The sequence below is a fragment of the Coregonus lavaretus genome, assembly GCF_964263955.1.
Source record: "Coregonus lavaretus genome assembly, contig: HAP1_SCAFFOLD_787, whole genome shotgun sequence".
In the NCBI taxonomy this organism is placed as follows: Eukaryota; Metazoa; Chordata; class Actinopteri; order Salmoniformes; family Salmonidae; genus Coregonus; species Coregonus lavaretus.
In genome coordinates this window covers 183,653-191,285 of record NW_028163316.1, presented here as the reverse complement: position 1 = coordinate 191,285, position 7,633 = coordinate 183,653, and the positions used below count along the sequence as shown (strand labels likewise).

Genomic DNA, 7,633 nt, shown 5'->3' with positions numbered 1-7,633 from the left:
ACTGCAAATAGTTACAAACATACCAGTCCCTCTCAATACAATACCACTAGATTAACACATCTGCAGTTTGGTAGACCTACAGTACTAGATTCCATGACTGAAACGGCTCCTTACATGTATTAATATCTCTACAACTCTTCTAATCTTCCCGTAATTCATATCCTTGTGTCACTTCTTTTACTTAGACATACTTTGTTGGACCTCAAGAACTCCCTTGAATAGGACCCCCTCTTCACAAGAGATGGAAGTGCTTTTGGTTTCATTTTTCTATTTGGGTGTCAGTCCGGTGGATCTTCATCAGTGAAAACCCCTCTGTACTCAAAACCTGGCCACAACGGACCATGGACATTATCTGCTGCTGATCCAAAACATAGAGCTGCTTCAGAAACACTTGGTGAGCTGAGTTTTAAAATGGCTTGACTTCATATATAGCAGACTGCCACAAATGGTAGTAGTATTAAGTTGTAGTACTGTAAGGACATGTAGCAGGACATTTGCAGTGTGTTTTGCATTTCAGTTTAAAAATAGCCTTGTGGTGCCTTTTGTCTAATGAGTGTTTTTATTTCTAAGGACAAGGAGTCAGGTGTTGTGTGTGGACCAGTAGACCAGTAGGATGGCAGACTTTGGGCTGTATGGGTACCAGGAGGAGGTGGTTCAGAGGGCTCTCCGAGGGGAGAACATCATCATCTGGCTGCCCACCGGAGGAGGAAAGACCCGGGCTGCTGTATATGTGGCCAAAAAACATCTGGAGAATAACCCTGGAGCTAAGGTGGCCGTGCTGGTAAACAAGGTAGGTAGGGAGGGGTTAATAGAGCTTTGGACCTATTTAGCAGTTGTTTCAGAGTAACTGGCCAGATAACTGACCCACCCGTGTAATTTTATCTAGGTAGTCTGACCTTTAGTATGGGTGTGTTGTTAATCCTATACAAAGCCAGAAAATAAATGTTCTGCTCTTCCCATGGAAACCATGGCTAACTGTTGTTGATGTAATGTAATGAACATTATGCCATAATCCAGTCCGTGTATTCGTACTGTGGGATTCCAGTTCCATGTTTTACAGTAGCCAGATAGTGGGAGTGATATACCATGTGAACCATGTAATGCCAGCATACTTCTGAGTATGTATATGTATATGAATGCCCCGACCTCAGTTCTTAAAAAGAGAAGCAATCTAAACAGTGGGACATTACAGTTTACATTATGTTTTCCAGGTTCATTTGGTAGACCAGCACTACAACAAAGAGTTCAAACCCTACCTGGGTCGGGACTATAGCCTGGTGTCTATCAGTGGGGACTGTGACCAGAAGGACTTCTTTGGCTGCGAGGTCAAGAACTCTGACCTGGTCATCAGATACTGGAGAATGCCCTGACCAACCAGGAGGAGGGAAAACATGTCGAGCTCTCACGTGAGTGGCTACTCTGCTGCCTACCACATATTGAATCATGTTATTACTGTGAGGTATGTGTAGTACACGCTACTTGTTACTAATTATTCAGAAGTTAGGTTGTTGTAAAATGGCTCCCAGGCTTTGTTCCACTGTGCACCAGTAGCCCTTGGTATCAATCCCAATTGACAGACACTACATGATAAAGAGTATCTATACCTGACACACTAAAGCTCTGGAACCTAAGCTAACACACCTAAAAGACTGGTCCAAATCTTAGGTTTAAACCATATGTTGAACTATTATACAGTAAGACCATTGTATTCCATTGAGGTCACAATACCATTGTGTTCCTTTCTCCCACCATAGAGTTCACTCTGCTGATCATTGATGAGTGCCACCACACGCATAAGGACGGTGTCTATAATAAGATCATGGGGCGCTACGTGGCGCAGAAGCTGAAGGGGGAGAGGCGGCTGCCACAGATCCTGGGCCTCACTGCCTCTCCTGGGACAGGGGGAGCCAAGAGCATCAAAGGAGCTGTGGGGCATGTGCTGCAGGTCAGTTTCTCTCTCTCTCTGGTGGTCTTTACATGCTATTTCTTCAGCCCAAACGTTCACCCTGGGTAAAACCTAATAATGACCCTGATCTAACACTTTATGTTTACCCTTTACATTTAGCTAATTTCGTTATTTATCGCCTTCAGATTTGTGCCAACCTGGACTCAGTGATTGTGTCGTCTAAAGTGTATGCCCCTGAGCTGAAGAAAAAGGTCCCCAGACCCAGGAAAAGGTTTGACATCGTTGACAGAAGACCTCAGGTGAGTTCAATTCTGTTCTATAAACATATAGCCTTTGAACTTGAGAGCTGTATTGGTTTGAATTCAACAAACTCCTGTTGTTTTGTCTCAGGACCCATTTGGGGATCACCTGAAGTTCATGATGCAGTTTATCCATGACTTCATGGCCTTAGGGCCTGACTTTTCTATCAGGGAGTTTGGCACGCAGGAGTATGAGGCAGACGTGGTGATTCTGTAGAAGAAGGGTAAATCATCCTCTTAATATGAAATAATACCACATTATAGAAGCAAAGCATAGGAATCATTTTCATGCACCAAATCACACAAGGAACCTTCCTCAGTCAATGCCATACTTTTGAATTCCTGGTGTAGGTGTGACGGTGTGTTTCCTGGTGTAGGTGTGACGGACAGGAACAGACTGCTGGCCCAGTGTGCTCTCCACCTGCGTCAGTACAACGACGCCCTGCTCATCAACGACACAGTGCGCATGGTGGATGCCTTTAGGGTCCTAGAGGCCTACTATAGCACCAAGAGCTCCACTGCCATGGATGGAACCGACTTCTTCCTGCTTGGACTCTACCAGGGTGAGAACCTGCAATTCCCTTGGAACAATCTCTCCCACTTTCTCACATACTGTATGCGTGTGATTCTTGGGAATATTAAGAGTATAGGAAGTTCAACTTCTGAACATTGATAGTCAGTGTCCTGATCCTCAACAGAGAACGAGGTGGAGCTGAGGAAACTGGCAGGCGATGACCGGTTTGAAAACCCTAAGATGGGGAAGCTTCAGAGCACCCTGCTGGAGCAGTTTGACCAGGGTGAGCACTCCAGAGGCATCCTCTTCTCCAAGACCCGTAAAAGCACCCACAGCTTGTATGACTGGGTGTCCAAGAACCCAGCCCTGCAGCGTGCTGGTATCAGGGCAGCCATTCTGACAGGCGCTGGCAACGGCATCAATTACATGACCCAGGTAACCTGACATTAAACACAGTCAGAACTTTTGGAGGTATAGAAAGGTGGGTTGGAAAGTGCCAATGCCTGTGTCATACCAACAACTGACCTCTGTTTGTGTGTTTCTGTGGGTGCGCTTGTAGAATGAGCAGAAGGACACAATCAAAAACTTCCGCCAGGGCTCCCTCAACCTCCTGATCTCCACCAGCGTTGCCGAGGAGGGCCTGGACATCCCAGAATGCAACCTGGTGGTGCGCTATGGGCTGCTGACCAATGAGATCGCACAACAGCAGGCCAGTGGCCGGGCTCGGGCGAGTGACAGCGTTTACTCTGTGGTGGCCCAGGCAGGGGGGCGGGAGGTGCGTCGGGAACATCTCAATGAATGTCTGGAGGAATTGACTGGCAGGGCCATCAGCGAAGTGCAGAGGATGGAGCCCTGGGAGTTCCAAATGAAGGTGAGGCTATTCCTCATGGTGGTGAGGCTGGTATCTTTCTCTATGTACTACCCCTGCATGTATCTCATCTCTTTGGAAAAACCTACACTCACTCACTTTCCTTTTTTCCAGTATATGTCTTTTGAACCCGGCACCCAAATTATTTTTGAGTTGAGCATGCCAATTCCTCATTCTCTAATCTCTTTTTCACTAGATCTTTTCTCTCTCTGTCTCCACTATTAGATCACTGACCAGACAGTTGAAAGAACAGTTGAAGATCAAGAAGAAGGGTCGTTTCAGTGCTGCTAGCATTCAGCTCTCGCGTCGAGGCTGTTTTGTGCTCGTGGCCTTAGGCAATGACATTAAAGTAATTGAAAACGCACACCATGTCAACATCAAACCTGACTTTGAGTAAGTTGTGTTTCTCTAATGTCTGTCCTGATACTGTCACTGTCACATATTGGAAGTGTTTTTGCATCAGTGTGTTTGTGTGTGAGGAGTTAACCTGTGCATGTGTGTGTGTTTTCAGGAGGTACTATAAAACCAATGGGCAGACCCTTCTGAAAACTTTTGAGGACTGGGAGCCAGGCCGTGTGATCAGCTGTGCTGCCTGTGGCAGGGTGAGGTTGGCCTTTAATCTCTAGCTTTTTATTTTAGGCCGAGGCTGCGGATCCGTAGGCAGATATTTTGTCTAGTGGCGCGCTGTTGTGTTGTGGCTGCATGAGAGAAAAAGGTCACCATTCTAAAACCTGAGGTGGTGTTTTTTGTCTTACAGTAACATTAATGTATTATGACTGTAAATCGCTTTGGATAAAAGCGTCTGCTAAATGGCATATTATTATTATTATTATTATTATTATACTATGCTATTAAACTGAGTGTACAAAATATTATGAACACCAGCTCTTTCCATGACATAGACTGACCAAGTGAATCCAGGTGAAAGTTATGATCCCTTATTGATGTCACTTGTTAAATCCACTTCAATCAGTGTAGTGGAAAGGTAGGAGACAGGTTAAAGAATGATTTTTAATCCTCGAGACAATTGAGACATGGATTGTGTATGTGTGCCATTCAGAGTTGAATGGGCAAGACAAAATATTTAAGTGATTTTGAACGGGGTATGGTAGTAGGTGCCAGGCACACTGGTAGAGACCATGCCCCGATGAATTGAGGCTGTTCTGAGGGCAAAAGGGGGTGTAACTCAATATTATGAAGGTGTTCCTTATGTTGTGTACGCTCAGTGTATATTCAGTTCTGTTATGTACAATACTATCATTATGTGATCTTGCAGAAATTGATTCAGCTTTGATCTCACTTTATTAAACGAGAACCATTCGCCAGAATAGCCTGTTCTCTAGGAGTAGAGCAGAGACTGTGCGTAAATACAGAATCCTGCACATGCACAGAAACTTCGGGACTTTTACACCCCGGGAAGAAAGGTCCAGTAGAATTTGTATCCGCAGCCTTTCCGTTTATCTTATGTTACTAGGACTATTCTATTGTCTTTTAACATGCTTATATATGGAAATCTACATCAGTATATTTGTTTATATATTCATATCTGAACAGCAATGGGGAATGGAAATGGTATATAAGGAGATTGCCCTGCTGCCCATTCTGGCCATCGAGAACTTTGCCATGGAGACTCCAGAGGGAAGAAAACTAGCCAAGAAGTGGAAGGACGTTGAGTTTACAGTGGAGGAGTTTAACTTCACCACGTACTGTAATAACAAGTTCCCTGGCATGTTCGATTGATACACTATTACACTGGAAGAAGGACTACAACTGGTGTTTTCATGGTTTTCACCTTTCTCTTCCTTTCTCTCTCTCTCTCTCAGTCTGTGTTGCTTAGTCTAGACTACTTTTGTGTTCCTTATGCATGATCCTGAAGTGTGTCGTAGTCCTATGACGGGGGAGAGATGCTGTGCCTTGGGTATGGTTGGCCCGGTAAATCAGGTCTGGCCGCCACGCTGCTGTAGGCGGTGTGACGCGGCAGTGTGCTAAAGCATGTTACACAATGGTCAGGGTTAGAATTAGCGCGACAGCTTTGTTTATGCCCAAGGTCCTCTCTCCCTCCCTCACCAGAGACGTGTGGGTTTCTTCTGCTGCATCGCAGCCAAGCACGCAAAAACATATGAACTTAGCAGCCCTGTTCTAAGATTAACTCAAATTATCAGTTTTTCTATTTTTAGCAAAGTACTATCAGCATCGTCCATATTTTGTCATGAATTTGATTGTGTTAATCTGTACTGTCTTTGTTTTAGCTTGAACCTGAAACGTATGCCCCCCGCCTGATACTGCCTGAAACTTGCTGCTACTTGATCATGTATGAAAACATTCAAATTGGGATTTCAAAATATTTTTGCTATATTAATGTGTTCAGAACTGTGTGCCTTTCCTTGCCTAAAACAAATGAAACGTTCTACTGTAATTACTTTTTTTATCCTTGATAAATAATTGGACATTATTTGTCTGCACATGTCTATATTGAATGTTATAAATGAAAAATAAAATAATAGATAACTAATAGAAATAAATAATAGAAGTATATAGATTTCACCTTCATTCCTGTCTTCATAAACTCTTGCACAAGATGGCGCTCTTAGCCCTCCAATGTCTACTTCCATACCTGCAGTAGAGGGAACTTATGTTTTTAGATTCCTTCTTTCCCTAACCTGTGCCCTTTAGTTTAGTATGGGGGAAGATTGTGTATGTGGCCATGGTCATCAACAGGTGTCTGTGCTGTTGGCTGCTATAGGTTTCAAGGTATAGGGAGCATTTACAAGCATTTCGCTACACCCACAATAACATCTACTAAATATGTGTATGTGACCAATAATAATGATTTGAGTGTATGAATGAATACTGGCTGTTGTTTTTGGAGCCGGGCCCTGCTGAGATTCCATAACCCCGGGCTGTGTAAGAGTGAGGAAGAGTTAGATATTGCTCTCCTATCCATGGGATATTTCAGTAAATGTGCATACATTGCTGCACTGTATGTTTATATCAGAAATGAGCAGATATGATCACTAACTGTAATTCAGTCTGCTTACCTGGTTCTCTAGTGGCTAATGAGAAGGTTAGACCTAGAAGGTTGGTCAATGGAACGTTTAAACGTCAATCACGAAAGGCAATATTTATTTCCAGTGCAAAGCTTTCTTTGCTCCTCAACTCCATCCTTGAAAAAACTTGTTTGGGTTTAGCAACTTCTAAAGGCTAGATTTAGCCATCGACATAATGGCGCCGGAGGGGATGGCTGCCGTTTTACGGGCTCCTAACCAATTGTGATATTTAGTGTTTTTTTGCATTGTTTGTAACTTATTTTGTACATAATGTTGCTGCTACCATCTCTTATGACCGGAAAGAGCTTCTGGATATCAGAACAGCAATTACTCACCTCAAACTGGATGAAGATTTTTTCTTTAATGAGTCTGACGCAAAGAATTTACTGTTTTTCCCGGACCATGCCCAAATCAAATCAAATCAAATTTTATTGGTCACATGCGCCGAATACAACAGGTGCAGACATTACAGTGAAATGCTTACTTACAGCCCTTAACCAACAGTGCATTTATTTTAAACAAAATAAGTAAGAATAAAACAACAACAAAAAAAGTGTTGAGAAAAAAAGAGCAGAAGTAAAATAAAGTGACAGTAGGGAGGCTATATATACAGGGGGGTACCGTTGCAGAGTCAATGTGCGGGGGCACTGGCTAGTTGAGGTAGTTGAGGTAATATGTACATGTGGGTAGAGTTAAAGTGACTATGCATAAATACTTAACAGAGTAGCAGCAGCGTAAAAAGGATGGGGTGGGGGGGGCAGTGCAAATAGTCCGGGTAGCCATGATTAGCTGTTCAGGAGTCTTATGGCTTGGGGGTAGAAGCTGTTGAGAAGTCTTTTGGACCTAGACTTGGCACTCCGGTACCGCTTGCCGTGCGGTAGCAGAGAGAACAGTCTATGACTAGGGTGGCTGGAGTCTTTGACAATTTTGAGGGCCTTCCTCTGACACCGCCTGGTATAGAGGTCCTGGATGGCAGGAAGCTTTGCCCCAGTGATGTAC

At 43.8% G+C, this 7,633-nt stretch overlaps 1 pseudogene across 1 annotated transcript; it reads left to right on the top strand.

The window, feature by feature from the left end:
• The first annotated feature begins 276 nt into the window (after positions 1-276).
• On the top strand, positions 277-6,200 carry LOC311118256 (ATP-dependent RNA helicase DHX58-like; annotated as a pseudogene). Its single transcript, XR_014615615.1, has 12 exons — positions 277-394; positions 571-790; positions 1,212-1,406; positions 1,755-1,945; positions 2,092-2,205; positions 2,297-2,429; positions 2,583-2,768; positions 2,904-3,154; positions 3,279-3,590; positions 3,784-3,980; positions 4,099-4,189; positions 5,142-6,200. The product of XR_014615615.1 is annotated as an ATP-dependent RNA helicase DHX58-like (transcript).
• The last annotated feature ends 1,433 nt before the right edge of the window (positions 6,201-7,633 follow it).